Genomic DNA, 17,931 nt, shown 5'->3' with positions numbered 1-17,931 from the left:
TATCATTTCCACCTCCATTACAAATTTAATCCTCACTTTTTCCCATCTTTTTGGTGATTTCAGACCCCCTCATTATCTTAATTTCCCTTATAGCCATTTTTAATGCTTGTCTGTGTAACAGTTTAATATTTGGAGACTCTTTACCTTCTTTTCCTTTCTAATTCTTTACTATGACTTGCTTAATTTCCTTCTGCCATTATTAGGATTTACTGTCAAATCCTTCTCATAAGGCTTTTTTGTCCCCATGTACAACCTAAATGAGTAAAGTTTCCCTCTAGTCACAATGCCTGTTTCCGTATATCTTACCTTTTCTTGGTAGCTTCTTCCCATACCATTTTTGACCAATTACAGCTCCAGAACATGGGAATTACTCTGTTCTTTTCTCCTTTCACGTTGAGAAGGTGGAGCAGTGGTTTGAGTAGCTCTGCTATCTGAATTACTTCCTCCCATTCTTCTTATACATTTACCCTTTCTTCCCTGTTCTACAGATACCTTTGGATTTTCCCACTACTTCCTCATCTTCCTTCTCCCCTTGGTCCCTATATATCAGTGCACCATCTCCCTTTTCCCCACCTTTCTTACTTTTTCAGTATTTTCTTTCTCATTGATTCTCCGCCTCTGCCTTTTCTATTGACACCATTGGCTATCTTCGTCAGTGTTTCCTCTATTGTCTTCTTCCTATCACCAGTCCCACTCCTTTCCCTCTCAATATTTTTTATCATTCTCCCTCCTGTCTGGCTGCAGCCTTTCTTCTGTTATTATAATTTATACTTGTTTATGCATGGTGACACCTTCCTTCTTTAGAATCCTTTTTTTCTGTTTGGGCAGTTTCTTTCATTCGTTTCTTTTTTTCCATATCACCTCTCTCAGGACAGTTTCTCCTTCCTTCATGATGTCCTTCTGCAGATTCCTCCTACTCTCCAATAAGGTTCGTTGTAGACCTTCCTTATTATTATCCTTCATGTGGCTTATATGGTTCTTCACATTCTCTGACGGATCTTTTACCCCTTCTTCTTTTGCATCTTTGGCCATCATCTACTTATCTGAATTATAGCTGTTGTGAATATTTTTTAAATTTAGAACTCACATCTTTTCCTGTCTTGTTGACCTGCACTCTTCCTTCCATTATCATTGTATTCTTTGCTTGCCTAAACCTGTCACACTTTTTGTACATTTTTTGTTATTCTTTCTTTCCCAGTTATGAGGGTGTGCCCATGTGTATTTAGTTCTAGGCTAATCATTAACCTAATTATATTTACTTTGCCAGTCATTGCCTCTGTTGTATTCTTCCATCTCATTAGGTCTTTTCCAATGATAGTTTAGTTATCTATAGATTTCTTGCTTTATACTGTTCATATTCAGTCACACTTCTAGCCCTAGATATTTTGTTCCTCATTTATAACTAGTTCCTTCCAGTATTCCACATTCTCTTCTAGTTCCCATGTTTAACCAGATGTTTTTCTTTGTTGCACTCAAATTCTGACACTTTTCCAAAATCACCAATATATTTTTGTAGTATTTTTCTTGTGGATTCAGCATTATCTGCTATTATAATGAAGTCATCCATGGGCCTATAATACTTTTTATGCCCAGTCCCTGACCTGGTAAAGTCTCAGAGTGCCATGCAATAGTGGACATCTTTATGTGGTTCCCCTTCCATTTTTTTTTTCAATTCTTACTTGTGGATGGGGTCTGTATACACTGCTGCAGCATCTTGTTGCTTAGCCCCATGCTACCTCAGTCTAAAAGCTTACAATTATTGCACTCAGCATTTAACCCATTAGGATCAGATTCATCAGCAATCCCCTTATGCAGCTAATGACAGACCTTCCAAAAGGAAGAAAGTGAGCTTGGAAGCCACCAACACTGCTAAAAGAGCCAGGTTACTTAACTGGTAATGACCTTACTTCCTGCATCCTTGCATCACTGCTTGTAAGCTGAGTGGGCAATGAGGCAATGCTTGTGGGAATGTACTGACTCTGGCCCTATCCCCTTTCAGGTAGGCCATTCTGCATGCCTAGTCTTGTGAAAATTCTAAGCCCAGATCTCTATCAGGCTACATTGAACAGTCAAACCCGAACGGCACATCATCCACAACCCTACCCCCAGGAAATGTGAGCAGGCAGAGTCTCATTATTCCTTCCCCCTCACAACCCCAATTCCAACAGGCAACTAAGCCATTAACCAAACTGATACCGAATGGGTTGCAGTCAGGGCTTTATTCCTGTGTTGCTGAGAAGCAGCTCTTCCCTTTCCTATTTTCACTTCTTTACTCTCCAAACAGGTTTTGTGTTTAATTTCCTTCTGCCATTATTAGGATTTACTGTCAAATCCTTCTCATAAGGCTTTTTTGTCAGATGTATAACATAAATTAGTACAGTTTCCATCTATTCACAACTCCTGTTTCTATATATCTTCCCATTTCTTGGTAGTTTCTTCCCATACCATTTTTGACCAATTACAGCTCCAGCAACAGTCATCCTTCTGTACAAAGGTGGGGCATTTACAGACTCTGGAAACTATAGACCCATAATTCTCACTAGTCTCATATGCAAAGCCATGGAAAGAATTATCATAGAAATGATCAGTATTGACATAGGAAACCTCCAGACACTTGACTCACCCAATTTGGTTTTGTCAAGGGCAGGTTATACCTACTCAACCTAATGGCCTTTTGTGAGAAGGTCACAAAGCAATGGATGAGAGAAAGACAGTTGACACTGCCTACCTTTACCTGACCAAGGCATTTGACACAATACCTCACTTGGGCATTGTTGACAAACTCAAGGGTTAGGTATAAATCATTATGTCGCCCGGTGAATAGCCAGCTGGATCACAGACAGGATGCAGGAATTTAGAATTAGTGAGTCCACCTCTGCAAAGAGGCAAGTCACAAGTGGAGTCCCTCAGGGATCAGTCCTGGGTCCGCTCTTTTTTTGGCATTTACTTTCTGATATCAAGGCCAATGTCAGTGTCCTCTGGCTGACTAAATTTGCATAAGATTGCAAATTAGGAACAGTCCTAAAATCCCCCACTGATTCTAACTTTCTCCAGGAAGAGGTGACGCAGACAAATAACTGGTGTCAGAGCCATGGACTAAAACTAAATGCCAAGGAATGCATAATAGTATTCTTTGGGAAGTCATCCACCCCTGGTAGCTATCATATTGACAACACATCCCTAAGAGTTGACCCAGTAGTCAGAGACTTGGGGACACACATAGACAGTAATCTAGCCTTTGACCATCGCATGTCTACAGTAGTGAGAAAATCATTCTATGTTGTGCAACTTATAAACAAAGGTATGATGTCTCGGTCCAAGGAAGACACTGTTCCACTGTATTCAGCATTCATCAGACCTATCATTGAGTATAAAGCAAACAGCACCAGAATTACCTCTTCTAAAGACCTAAGCCTTGCCTGTGATATAAATAAGACCTGTTGGAGAACAGGTATGTATTCCAGAAACTACTGCTACTCTGGAAAGGCTCCCTCCAATCCAAGTAAAGCAAAGTTTCCCCCAACCCAATTCAAGTGTAACTTGGACAATTGGATGGGAACCGGAAAGTCATCTCTGGTTTGGCTCATGTGTCTCTAATGGACACAGGTAGCCTGAAAATGGTTCATCTCCCAGGATCCTGCTTGTAAATGTTTCATCTCCAAAGCCCCTGCTTACATTTAACAAGGGTACTAGAAGCTGTCAAAGATTTGGAATGCATGGCTAGGCTTAAAAAAAGCCCCTGTGGTTGTTAGCCTAGTAAACACTTATGAACCTATGAACCCAATCTCTCCAGTTACCTGGATTTTCTTTCGTATGATTCTGGTGTAGTGCTTTTGTCCAATCTGTGAATCAGTGCCCTACCTCTAAAAATGTTAGGTTGCCCCACAGAAAACCCATATACTAAATGAAATGCCTTCTTTGTGTCATATGTTAAGACTCTTGCCCGATTTTCTTTTTTAATTTTGTATTTTCCCATGAAGGATAATAGAGCCTTCCATTTATGCAGCATTGCTCTGCCCTGTGAATAATCCACCTACTCTTTCTGGAATATCTATGTTTTGATTCTGTCTAATACCTTTGATAATATGTTTATTTCTTTATTTCTTTATTGAAAACCTGGTGGGTGGACTGGTGCAAGAACCTTTTCATCTACCACCTCATTCAAATGGCAATTACATCAGTAATGGATGATCGAGAAGCAAAATACATAATAAAAAATGAAGAGAAATAACATCAATAAATGCAACAAGACAATCAATGGTAATGCAAATATACAACATGTATACATTTCAGCAAAATATAAAGAATTCACCACTTATCTTTAGTTGGTAGCCAAAATGTAAAATAGTAATGCACATTTCAATGCCTGCCCATTTAAAAAAAAAAGAATGAAAATAAACTATCCAGAATCTATTGTGCCCTTTGGGAAATCAACCATCCCGGCTAATTACCATGTTGATAATACACCCCTAAGAGTCAACCCAGTGGTCAGGGATCTGGGTACGCACATAGACAGTAGCCTTGCCTTCGACCACTACATAGCCACAGTGTTGAGGAAATCCTTTTATGTTGCGCAACTTATAAGTAAGGGCATGGTATCTAGGTCCAAAGAGGTCATTATCCAACTATAGTCTGCCCTTATCAGACCAGTCAATTTGGTATGTACCTGACCAGGCATATTTAGCAACTAGAGTGACCGCAAAGGTTCCTTACAAAAAAGAATACAAGGAATAACAAACCTGCCTAATGCAGTGCAGTTTAAAGCCCGTTCCCCCAATCAGTCTCCTATAGATTGCTGAGGGATGATCTATGCCTGGCTTACAAGGCATCTGTAAACCCCACACTTATGAATCTCTTATATATTTGTAAGTCAAAGAGTACAAGAAATACAAAGTCTAGGGACCTGAATTTCATCTGTGACATAAACAGAACATGCTGGAGAGACAGATATGTGTCCCAGAGACTGCCGCTCCTATGGAGCAGGCTTCCCATCCATGTGAAAATGAGTTCATCTATTACCCAGTTTTAGCACAACCTAGACAAATGAATGGGGAATAAATTTACACCGGACCTGGCACCCATGTCCCTTATAGACAGAGGTACTTATAGATGCCTGACCCTCAATGTCCTATTTGGATGCAGGATATCATTATTCTCTTGGGAAAACGTGTCTAGACTTAGAAAGGCCCCCAGGTTGTTAGCCTAATAAGAGTCTATGAATCTATGAATCTATGAATAAAACAAACACATTTGTATTCCCGAGATCTCAACTTCTTAAAAAGTGAGACTATCTAAATCAGTAAATTTCTTGTGTAGATTATTCCACGAGGTAGGGGTCAGCTTACAGGAGGAAGCAGTTAGTGAGAAAGGGGGTCTAGTCAGTTTGATGGTGGTGTTCCTTCTCAGAGCATATGTAGAGTCATGTACCATTTTCTTTACCAGTAGTGGGAAATACCTGTTGTTATTAAGCAGTTTAAAGGTAATTGTGTTTAGTTGGTAGCTGGATCTATTTATTTATTTAAAGTGTGAAAAATTTTTCGACTTTATCCCATGTCATCAGGCAGCTTAAATAATATAGGCAGCATACATTAGAGGCAAACAGAAGTATTGGCTGACAAACATTTTGATCAAAATACAGTCAAGCATTTAGAAAGTTAAATACGTAACTACAATTGCAAACAAAGGCTATGGGTCTAAAATTAACAAGATAAGTTATTAATAAGTAAAACTATTAAGTAAAATAGTAATTAATAAGATATGAAATATATTAAAATAATACAATTAATAAATCAAAAGTGAAATAAGAAACAACAGATGTTAAAGGTGGTTAATGGCATTGCCCTACAGTAGGCAATTGAAGTTAACTGTTGTTTTCAAAACAAGAACATTTCTATTCGTTTTAGAGCTATTTTAGTTTCTTCTTAAACCACAGGAGCTTTTATAACTAAGTAATCTGGGTAGATAGACTATTCCAAGAAGCTGGTACAAGCTTACAGAAAGATTTTATATAGATAGTAAAGGAGAAATGAGGCCTGTTTAGCGTGGTGCCTGTACCACTATGTAATGTATAGGATGATTCATAGAGAATTAGCCTGTTGGTTAATTCCTTTTGGCTAATATTTCACATCACTTGTTAATAATCACTGAATGGCTATTGACTGTCTGGAGGTGGTACTTAGTCATTTTGCCATTGAATTGTGGTGTAATGGTGTTCATTAGAATTAATAAGGTAGATTTTTTTGTTGTTGTTGTATGTAATACTGCTGCATTGTATACGAAAGAGGAACAATGACAGGCAAACCTAATATTCTATTCTTGGGATTAAAACATTAATGATTGTCGCTGTTGAAGTGACACCCCTACCCCATGTGCAAAAATGGGAAAAGGGGTTGAGGATGGATACATGGTTACACCAAGCCTCTGTAGGCGACCTTAAGCTATTGTTGCACCTTAGTTTTTGTAAGTTCTAGGCAACTGTAAAAGAAAAGTGTGTCATCTAATAATACACCAAGATATATTTATTGTTTAGTAAAAGGATGTAAAATACTCAAGCAGATCAGCAATACTAGGTATGGAAATAATAGTTAATCTAACAGTGCCAAAAATCAGCAGAGCAAGTTTGTTAGTGTCAGTAGTTAAGCAATTTTCTAATCCCATTTTGTAGTATTGCTGGTAAATGAGGTGATTATTTATGTGCAGTCATAAATAATGTGTCATCGGCATACATGGTAGTTGCTTACATATGGCCAGTCCCATGGCAAGCTATTTAAATAGAGTGAAAAAGTAGTAGCCCTAGCACTGGGTCCTGAGGAGCTCCCCTTCTTAGTCTGCATGTTCTTTATAGGTTACATGCCTTAAGTAGTATGTTGCACAATAGTTCTCAGATATTCAGTTATGTACTCTAGCTTAGAAAACTGCAGCATAGAACCATTTCAAACCTTTAACATGTGGAATGAAAAAAAAAACAAATCCACCACATCTAAGGTGACAAAGATCCCTTCAGTTAAAATTGTGTGTTGATTAATCACCTAGAAATTCCCAAGGGTCTTTGACCATAAATGGGTGGTTAGCATAGGACGCCTTTAGTGTTCTGTCAAGATAAACTGCTAGAGGGTGTGTTTTAGATCCCTCTGCAAACACTGTGGGGCAAAAGAGTGTGGTGCCATTTATATTTTTATGCACTTTAGGTATACCAAAATTTGAGGGTATCGTAGGCTTTTCTAGTACTAAATACCTAGATGTCTGGGATAATAGCATGTTGCAGCATCATATCAGTTAATAACTTATCAGTTTTGTAATAAGCAATACTGGTTGCTGTTATTGAGCAGTTTGAAACATTTTACATAAGTAGTTTATGCTGCTCATGATTACTATGCCCCCTCCCATATCAGGATTCATAATCCTGAATGCTTTGTTACCCAATAAATCATAAAGAAACTGTCCTTCATCCTTAGTTATGCTGTAACAATAATAATCCTTCTTTTTGTGTGTGCGAATATCCTTTCATACAACCTTTCAAACAGGGTGGAAGGGGGAAACAAAGGCACTGTTTGTAACAAAAGTACTATATCCAGTGCTGCAAACTGTTTTATTTGCATTGTCAAATAAATAAATTGTAAATAACTGTTAAGAATAACAGTTCTGATGAAGTCCTGATTTTTTGGATGAAAGCACTTAACTCTAAAAAAATTCTTTATTTCACTACTTTGTGGAATTCTCTTGAGAGTCGGGTCATGTGGCTCGTGGCACTGTTGTGTTTCATTTTGGTTCATAGTTTCTTGGCACTGGAAGCTCCTTTGTGTTTGTGTTTGTTTCCAAGAGCATTGTTCACTGTATATAGCACAGACCACCAAGTACATCTTGATCCCCTGCACAATATTTAGCATTGTAAACATTTGGGAAGATTAGAATGTCATTTGTTCTTCAGTCTGTCTTGTTTCTTCTTTCTTTCTGTAATCTATATCTATCTACCAAAATGGTTGAGCTATAACCAGCTTCTGATGCTTATACCTCTTTGTCGTCCCCCCCCCCCACCCATATAGATATCTGTTATTCACCTTGGCTAGTGAAGGCCACTGATTAAATTCAACCAAAAGCAAGTAGTTCACAACAGGCCTTTTTAACTATTTTTTTCTGTCATAATTCAGTATGAAAACGGTGGAGCGAGAAAGAAAAGAATCAAGTTACAGCACCCCGAGTATGTCCTTTACCGTCGTATCTGAAATAGTTTTAGTGTCCGCTCTCTCTCTTTCCTCTGCTGTGCCATGAGTATTTGCCAGCTCACTTTGACTTGTATGCTCACTTGTTCCAGTTGAATCCACTGAATCTTTTTGTGATCACCTGATGGTCTCCATTTGCTAGCCTGCTGCATCTGTCTCTGTTTGTTAACTGTTCTTCTTCGGATTGATTACCATCTGTCTATCCCACTCAGCTGTTTCTTCTTTCTCCTTCGGTCTTCCTTTGGTTACTTCCACTCCTCTCCTCTCTTCTCCTTTCCTACCAGTTTTAGGTAGTCATTCTTCTTCCTCTTCTTCATCTTTCTGTACAACGCTAATTTACTTCTGTTGCTCTTCACATTATTCATTCCTCTTTCCCTTGCTCGTTGATCTGGTTGCTGCAGCACATCATTTTGTCTCACTTCATGTCCCTTCCTGCCTTTCTTTTTCAGGATCATTGCTTTATTTGTCATTGTCTTTGTTGTGCTCTCTGCTGTTAGAAGAGTCATTCTTTACAAACAGAAGATCCCTCCAGCAGAAAGCATGAGTGTGTCTCCGTTGTTTTATATTTATGCTGCACTACTTCCATTTCTTCCTGTCACTATCATGAATTCCTCAACATCTTCTTGTGCATCTAATCCCACCATTTCCTTGCAAAGGCCCTGTATCTTCTGGATTGCTGCATGTAAGTACTCCTATTTGTTTTTTACCCCTTTGGGTACTTTTCTAGCAGGCCATCAGCTGCAAAATGTTACTTTATTTGCTTCTAACTTGTTACTGCCCGGCCTCCAGAGCTGAGACTGCTGTAGCCACTGATGGGTCAGAAAGGGGAAGTGAAAATACGGAGCACAGCAACTCAGATGCACCACATAATCTGTTATAGTATGCCAGGAATTGTATCTGGGCTGGGATTGATTGGCATTATTGACATTACTGCACATAGTGTCAGTTAGTCCCTGCCTCCTCCTAGAATGTCAAATTTAACAGCTAGAGTCTACACCACTAGCCCCATCACTAGTGGAATGCTAGAGCACATGCACCAAAACCACCTTCCTTTATGAAATGGCTGAACAGGGGTGCAGCAGGGGTCATGTAGATCAGATGAAATGTTGGTTTTGATGTAGTCTTTCAGGCCCTCCTCTGAGATGGTGTCCTTTATTCTTATTAATCTTAGTTTTCCCTCCTAGCCTATTTTCTTGGTTGCCTGCTTTTTGAAATTTGCACTTTTCTATCCAGGAGGGAAGTTCTGTCAAAGCATTGAAGAAGCTGCTGCACAACTTGAGTCAGTCTTGCTTTCCTCTCCTCTGAGTTTTCCTTATCAGAAATTTGAAAATAAAGTACTACATTTCTGTTGTGAAGTCATCGTGATTGCACTTTCTTCAAGTTTGCTGGTAATAAATTCAAAGGAATAACTCACCTGCCAGAATTAATCAAGCTTCCATCCGCAGCTAACATGAGCAGGAATATAACATTTCAAAGTAACTAAACTGAGGGAAACTTGAAAAATGGAAATCAAACTGATAAATTATCTAAGCTGGTGAAGTCTGTAATCTATTACCAATAATTCATAAAAACTGCCATGAGTTGTTTGCATGGTTAATTAAACTAGGACAAAAATAGGCTCAAATAATTTGTTATAAGCATTAGTCTTTTAGAAAACACAGAAACCATTAGAAACAGGAAGCCACTTTTAAAATGTCTTTTCCTAGGCATCAGTAGACACAAAGAAGATAAAACTTTCAGAGGAATGCACTTTAATTCCATTTTAATAAATACATTATTATCTATAGAAAATGTCAAAATTATACTGCTGCTTGGGAGTTGTTCATATATGTGTTATGCAGAAAAAAACTGATTCTGAAAAAGCCACATCAGCATTCATGCCATTTCTGAAAATTAGGATTGCCATCAGAAACACAATATTGCTTTTTCTAAAATTTAACTTCACAGTCTCAGGAGTTAGTATTAATAAACTGCAAAACAAGCAGTCCTAAATGAAAATATTAAAGCATATGCTTCTGACTCATTTTGTGAGACACATAGTAGAACGATTACAAAAAATTCTAGAAAGGCTCTTGCACTGACAAATAACTGCATACTTACATGGCTGCAAGGTACTAATCATAAGTTCTAAATGGAGGAGAGTTCATCTCTTTGATTTATGGTCTGATTGTAAACTCCTTGGTCACCGAGATCCCATGAAAATCACCATTGGTGCAATTTCCATTTCTGTTGCATAACAGACATGGAGATGACAGATCTGTGGGAGCAACATTTCCCAAGTAGGGGAATATTTCCTTTCCCTGGGGATTGTGTGACCTCAGAGTTTGTACATAGAATTAGTAGAGTGGAGGGTGCAGGGGGTTTGCCTCCCTGCAAAAACATTTGCTGTTGGTTTACTTTGCTCTGGGATAATCCTTGGGGCATGTGCAGAGTGTGTCATCCTGAATACGTTCAATGTTAGGACAACAATCGGTAGGATGCTGAGGCACTGTACATTTGATACAGCATCCTACACCCATATACACATACACACACATACACACACACACACACACACACACACACACACACACACACACACACACACACACACACACATATATATTTTATATGGGAGCCGTTTATAATCTCGAAATACTGAAATGTCGAATTTCAGTATCTCAAGACTATAAACTCGAATGTTTAAAATAGCAAAAGTTCATAATCGCGAATTCGAATATCTCAAATTTGCGGTTATGGCCTTACACTACGTGAAGTCCGGGATTATGTGTTTATGGTGCGTGGTGCAGTGTGTGGATCTAGGTGTTTTGTCAGGTAAGTGAGTGTTCTGTGAGGGATTTGAGTGGGGGTTAGAGTGTGTTTAAGTTTGCTGATATGTTTGATGTATGTGTGAGGGACTGGAGAATGTGCATGTGTGAGTTTGCTTTTGTTTCCTGTTTGTGCGATCTCGGAGTTAGCATATATAAGTAGGGGGGTGTGTATGAGTTGTGCATGTGTGTAGTTTTTGTTTGTTTATGTTGTGATGTGGGTGTTGTGGTGTATGTATGGTGTAGTGTATGCGGTTTGTTCGGTGTTTTGAATTTCGCAGTTTTGGGCTCAGGGTTTTGTAGTTTCGGTGTTTTGTGGATTCAGTTTCATAGTTTCGAGATACTGAAATTCGATGTTTCAGTATTTTGAGATTATGAAGTGAATCCATTTTGATATATATATATATATATATATATATATATATATATATATACATACACACATATATCACAATGAGGGAAGTAAATCACCTACACTGGCAGTGTAGGAGAAGCTTGTTCTCATGCGAGAGTATTTTTTTTTTAATGATTTCTTATTGTGTTGAGGGAAACTTCCATCAGTGAAAACTTGGAAAAACATAGTAGATCCACTGCATAGCTGGCTTTATACTTGATATGCGCGGTGGTGCAGCAGTAGCGTTGTTGCCTCACAGCAAGAAGTTCTCCCGTTCGATTCTCAGCTGGAGTGCAGGGAGTGCCTTCTGTGTGGAGTCTGCATGTCCTCCCCGCGGTTGGGTGGGCGTTCAAAAGACATGCGTAAATGGCCGTGCCTTCATTGAAGGTTGAACGTCGAGCTGGCACCTCGGCATTCGTGAAAATCTACTGCCAATCATTAGCGGACCGGAGTTCCGCTGTGGCGACCACTAACCGGGAAAAGCTGAAAGACAAACAACAACAGTCTAACTTCTGATCAAAGTCAGTATGAACTATAAACAGTATTATAATTGATTATTACCTTTCATGTAGTTATCTGCATTTTACTTCATATACAGTGGTATAAGGTTTCATAATTTTACAAAACATCTTCCTCATTTCTATCTATATTTCAAAGGTAATTTCAAGACTCTCAACTTACAAGAGTCAGAGCTCAGTGTTCCAAGTAAAACAATATACTGAAAATATGGAGTAGGACAAAATCTAGAGATTTCACAGTGCTCATTCAAGATACCATAAAATGTAAATTAATAGGAGCGCAGCATGCAAACATACTTGTTAGGGAAGTATTGTTTGTTTTTGTACTTGCTGATATTCAGAAGTAACTGAACCTAGAATGTGTATACAATGAACTGTCCAGAAGCATAAAAACCAGTAGCTTCTCCTCTGCATTGGTATGAGGAACATAAATCAGGCTAGCAACTAATAGTCTGAGATTTCAGCGTTCCTTGGTAAAGGCATAGTATCTTGTTGTCCATTTTCTTGCCTGCCATAATTATGGCACCCTTTACAACATTGTAGAACCATCCTCAAATGTCAAACTCTGTTTATCTGCATAGAGTTGGTCTTGTAAAGTATAAATCTCATCTTATCTTGTATAGGTATAGTAGCACATCACTACTATATGCATTTTGCCCAGTAGAACATATCATTGCATCATCTGCTAGCATTCTCTTTTCCTTGCACCTAGCTCTAGCCTCTACATTTCAGTTCTCTGTCACCATGAGACCACAATCTACCTTTATTTTGTCTGTTGCCAGCTTGCTAGCACTAGGTATCACAAGGCAGTCTATCAACAGTATCAACTTCCTCATGTTCACTGACAACCCCGTATTGTTACATGATACAGAACCACTTGTGTGCAGTATAATTACCTAGTCATTATGAAGGCAACCTTCGCACTTACATCACTTGATATCAAACAGCATATTCCCACATCACCGTTGTCCAACACAAGCAGTGATCCCAGTTACACTGAGATACTGAAAAAATCCTACTCACCAGGTTGAGCAAGGACTGAGAGATGGTTAGTTGTCTTTCATGTTCTAGAATTCACAGTGTCACCATGGTTCTTAAATCTTCATCCTAACTACACATAGGTTTGATCATTGATCATGTGGCAATGAATGATCTTAGTCATGGAATAGTTGGCAAGACTCCATCTACAGTACTGTGGGCAGTTTCAGAAACCTGATGAGCATGGTAACAAAAACCAAAGTGAGACGCATTTCAAAGGAAAGCATGAAAAAATGGTGCGCAGTTTGCACCAGCAGCCACAGGAAGAAAATGAGGCAAAGAAGGTCATAATATAAACTTTTACATATCTCAAGGGAATCCACAGAGTATAGCAAGGGGATATAATGCAAGGATACAATTCGGCCAGCTCATGATATTAATAGTAGTTAAGAGAAAAAATGTTGCATAAATGGACCAACCGCACTGAAGGTATAGTGAGGTAAAAACAGTAAGCAAATTCAGGAATGCATCCTCCAGATGTATCCATCCATATCAGGAGTAGGATAGGAATAATTTGATACCTAAGTAGGACCTATGAGCTTATCCAATACATAATGGATAGACCAGGTGGTCATATGGTCCTCACCTGCAATATATAGCTATCACTGTTAAACTATGCTACTGTTTACCTACCTTTAATAAGCTTTTCATAATGAATAACATTAAATTAACAAACTACATAATTGCATTGTTATATTGTTATAAAAGTACACATGTTCATGTATTATATATATATATATTAATTTCATACAGCAAAACATGTTCTTGTGTGTTGGAAAGTAATATGTTTAGCAACCTCGTTCTTAAGAAGATGAGACCAATATTTTTATTATTTGTTATGTTGCAATGTAACAGACTACTTTATAGTCAAAAGCATTGCACTGGGTCCTCCAAGTTATTTATGTTGGGAGATATTTCTACGAGAGTTTTAATTTTAATGCATGTCACAGTTGTGTTGCATATTATTGCAGAATGAAAACTTTACTCAGATAAAATGTTAAAGGTAAGCCTGAAATGAGCCGTTCTATGTCTTGTTAATCTTTACTCAACTTCTTCTGAGCTAGAGAATATTCAGGAGTGTGAGGAGGTGAAGGCCCCATATTACTATGTGCAGGAAAGCTTGCCAGTGCAAAGGATGCAAAAGTATGAACTTAAAAAAAAAAGACTAATTCAGGGTTTGGTATTTGAGTATCATCTGAAAGAATGGGAGAATGAGAGAGAAGGAGAGAGCTAGAGGGGTTTGTTGTACTTGGAATGATACTGCAAAGCCAGAAATCTTTCTATTGGTATTATATTGCCTCCTGATTTCTCATGCGGCATTCAAAACAATACCAACTTCCCAATGAAAAATAGGAGTTTCATAAAAAGCCTGCCAGAAAACGTGATTGTGCAGTCCCTTAACAAATTTACCCCGACACAACATTTGGAATTTTTCCGTTTCTTTTCTTTTTTTTTTTTAATGAGCCATAAAAGTGTTATGTTGCACATTTCAAGTTAACATTCTTGACTGATTCTCAAGTTAAGGCCATGGATTATTATTAAAGAACATTCACTACATATAATTACACATCTTAAATGCTTTGAACTGACACTCTCAGTATGACTTTCTTATTAAAAGATATGTATTGAAAAGTCTTTTTTTTTTTCAAACTATAGCCAAATATGCTTCTTAAGATTGTGTAGGACTAATGCTCACTTGCCTTGGTAAATATATTTTTCTCATTTAGGATACGGCTCTGCTTATAGCTAAATCTTTGATGCCTTTTAAATTAAATCTTTGGGTCCAGTGGTATTATGCATCTAAGGACCAATGCCAATATACCATTATGGCAAAATAAAAGTGTATTCTCTCTGAAAAGGTAATAAGATTATAAAAACAAATTCTGAAACTTTAACAGTTAAAGGGATATAAGTTAGGAAATATGTAAATAGGGATTCCGCTCTGACAATCCAGCCCTGCCCTACAGGCAGCAACAGAACTTTTGTTATTGCCAGGACATCTGCTGTTGCCAGGTCATCTTAATAAATCTGTCTTACAACATCATACCGGAGTTACATGCATGTCTTATTATGTGGCCACTTTTACATTTCTTTATTTGGTAATTGTGATGCTCAATATAACAATAAGATCTATTTTGAAATAGTTTAAAGACCATAATAAATGCAAGTGAAACGTTCAGAAATAGCTAAAAGTAATATATGCGGGTACTTACTCTGTGAACACAAATTCTACAATGATCACAGGTTACAATGTGATGTTGAATTAAAATAAAGTAATAATTAATTTAAAATGTAAATGCAATATGCCTAAAGCATCCAGAGTCATCTAACCTCATGAAACTGTCATGCTTACTGGAATTGCTATCTTTGCAACAACTGGCTGAGTATACATACTGGGTGCACATAATAATCTAGCAGGTAGGCAGAACAGAAACACTTCTAACAAGAAAGGAGTCTAAGAAGAGAGACCACATAAAGCAGTAGTAAGTAGGGTGGGAGAATCTGATCAGCTGATTTAGATTAGTTACAATTTACCACTGACAACTACTTTTTAAGAGATTGTATACAATTATAACCCACTCATAAATGACATTTTGGTCTAGGCCCTTCAGGGACAGAACTGACATCAATGCTGTACATTACCCTAGCAAGATTCAGTGTTAAAGAGATCCATACAGGATCAACGCCATTAACTGCCCAAACAAAATTATGAAGCCAGGAGCTCTACAAAAGAAGTTATTAGGGTCAGTTAATAAATGCTGAGGCATCATAAGAATTAACAAATGCGGCCCTGCAGGAATAAAAGGAGACTGCGTCTTAACAGGGTCAGTAGTCCACTTACCTGAATTACAGAATTGGGTTACCTAGCCAGATTAACAGTCCATGAATCACAGAAGAGGTGAACGAGTCAATGTAGCCAAGGCTGATGAAGCAGCTGTGGCTTGTCTCATTGATATGAGTAAATTCACATATCCATTGCCAGAATTAAGGAGTTATAGAGCCCTGTATAAATGAGTGAAATGTCAAAGTCAGAGGACTTAAAACACACCTGGAAAAGCCATAAAGCCCATCTCATCGCTAAAGCTTACTTCATGTGATTGAAGCTATCAAAAGCATTCATAATTTGAATTTTTTTTTTTTTTTTTCGTAGAATCAAATACACTTGAATTTTAAGGAGTTAGCATTATTGCTTCATGGGTTTCTACATGTATATTAGATTATGACCACTGGAGCCATTTAAAGCTCAGTCATGTACCCCAAATCTCTGATACATTCTGGTACCCTTGGTAGTGTAAGATGGGGCTTGGGAGATGAAACATTTATAGTCAGGGGCCTGGGGGATGAACCATTTTCAGACTACCTGTGTCCATTAGAGACATTAATAATAGTTTCTGAGGTTTATCATCTCACAGTAGCCATTCATATATATCTAACATCTTAACAGCAGAAATATGGGGCAAAAAAACTATGACCTTATAAAAAAGCTCACTGAAACTATCACTTGCTGTGTTTGTGCCATATCCCCTTAAGTAGAAGCTCTGCAGAAGCTGCAATGCTTGCCAATGACTAAAACACGCTGCGATGAATTATAAGCAGCAATGGGCCTTTCCTTACTTTGCAATCAGTGACCTGAAGTGTAGATAAACTAGTGATTAGTTCTTCAACAATGGAAACAGTGTGATGCTGGTAATGGGTTCTCAGCTGGTAGGAGGAGGAGGTTTTATATTGCAAGACATGTTTAGCTTGTACTCATGAAGGGAAGCTAATGAAGTTTATGTAGGAATATTGCAAAATGGGTTATCATCTAGTGGGTGACATTTGTTTGAGTTAATATAACTTGTTTCAAAACTAAGAAAGATATGCTTTTTGTGAGGCTTCTACTGTCTGTTTTGCTATGCTATTATAAACAGTCCTTTTTTGGCCGATTCTCACATGGTCATTTTGCATCATACTGAATCCCCTATTGATCCAGTTGCTTCCCCATGGGTGCACAAACTTATATCCCACTCACTCCCTTTGGGGAAAGAGTTGTGAACCAGGATTGATGTTGACATCCAGAGTGAGGACCAAGATTTTCTTTAATGAGCACTAACGTTCCTTGCCACAGCTGTAACGTTGCTACATGCATTCATCAGAGGACAGCTGCATATTCCCACAACTGCAGTTCCTGGGTGCAGTGCTATAGGTCACTGCTGCAAGCACTGGTCACGGTTGTTGTCTGAACCAACTGCAGCACCATTTCCCCTGAGGCAGATGAATCTATATCTGTAGGTTTATTTTTACCTTCTTCATTGCAGCCCCTGCCATGCTTCAGCTGCCCAGTGAACTTGGGCCATAGAGGACCATAGATGACAAACTGAGGGCTTTATCCATGTAAGTAATGGGGTGGCTATAATTTTCCAAGATCTGTTCAGGAGACCTGAGAAAAAGGAGTAGTGTTACTTTAATTCTAGACTTAAAATAATATATTTCTCTATAAGAGTGATTTTGTTTCTTTTCATATGTTATACTATACAGCATTGTATTTAAAAATAACTTTCTTGCAATGTTGATCAAGACACAGATGCTCCTGTATTTTTGAGGCTTATAACACAAGCAAAGGAAGGTCACTAGGTTATTATATCAGTAGCATGCCTACAAAATTTCATAAGAATATGTTAAACCATTTTGTAAATACAGGTATATACATAAACAGAGACAAATTAGTTTATCACTCCCTTATGCACAGGAGTGTCCAGCAACCCCGTATGGTTTCACTGCACTTACAACAGTCATGCACAGGCACCCATTATCATTTCTCATGCATGTATTTTATTTTGCTTTATTTATTTTGTTTAACTCATCCAAAGAGAACCCATTTCAGCCATAACACAGAAGTTAGACTAGAAACCAAGTGAAAATATGTTTATATTTCTATTTAACTAACTAGGCAACAGTGAAATGAAATATATCGT

The sequence above is a fragment of the Protopterus annectens genome, chromosome 1.part1 (assembly GCF_019279795.1).
Source record: "Protopterus annectens isolate FY-2018-M chromosome 1.part1, PAN1.0, whole genome shotgun sequence".
NCBI lineage: Eukaryota > Metazoa > Chordata > Ceratodontiformes > Protopteridae > Protopterus > Protopterus annectens.
The sequence above is the reverse complement of the archived record's forward strand: the minus strand, read 5'-3'. Positions refer to the sequence as shown.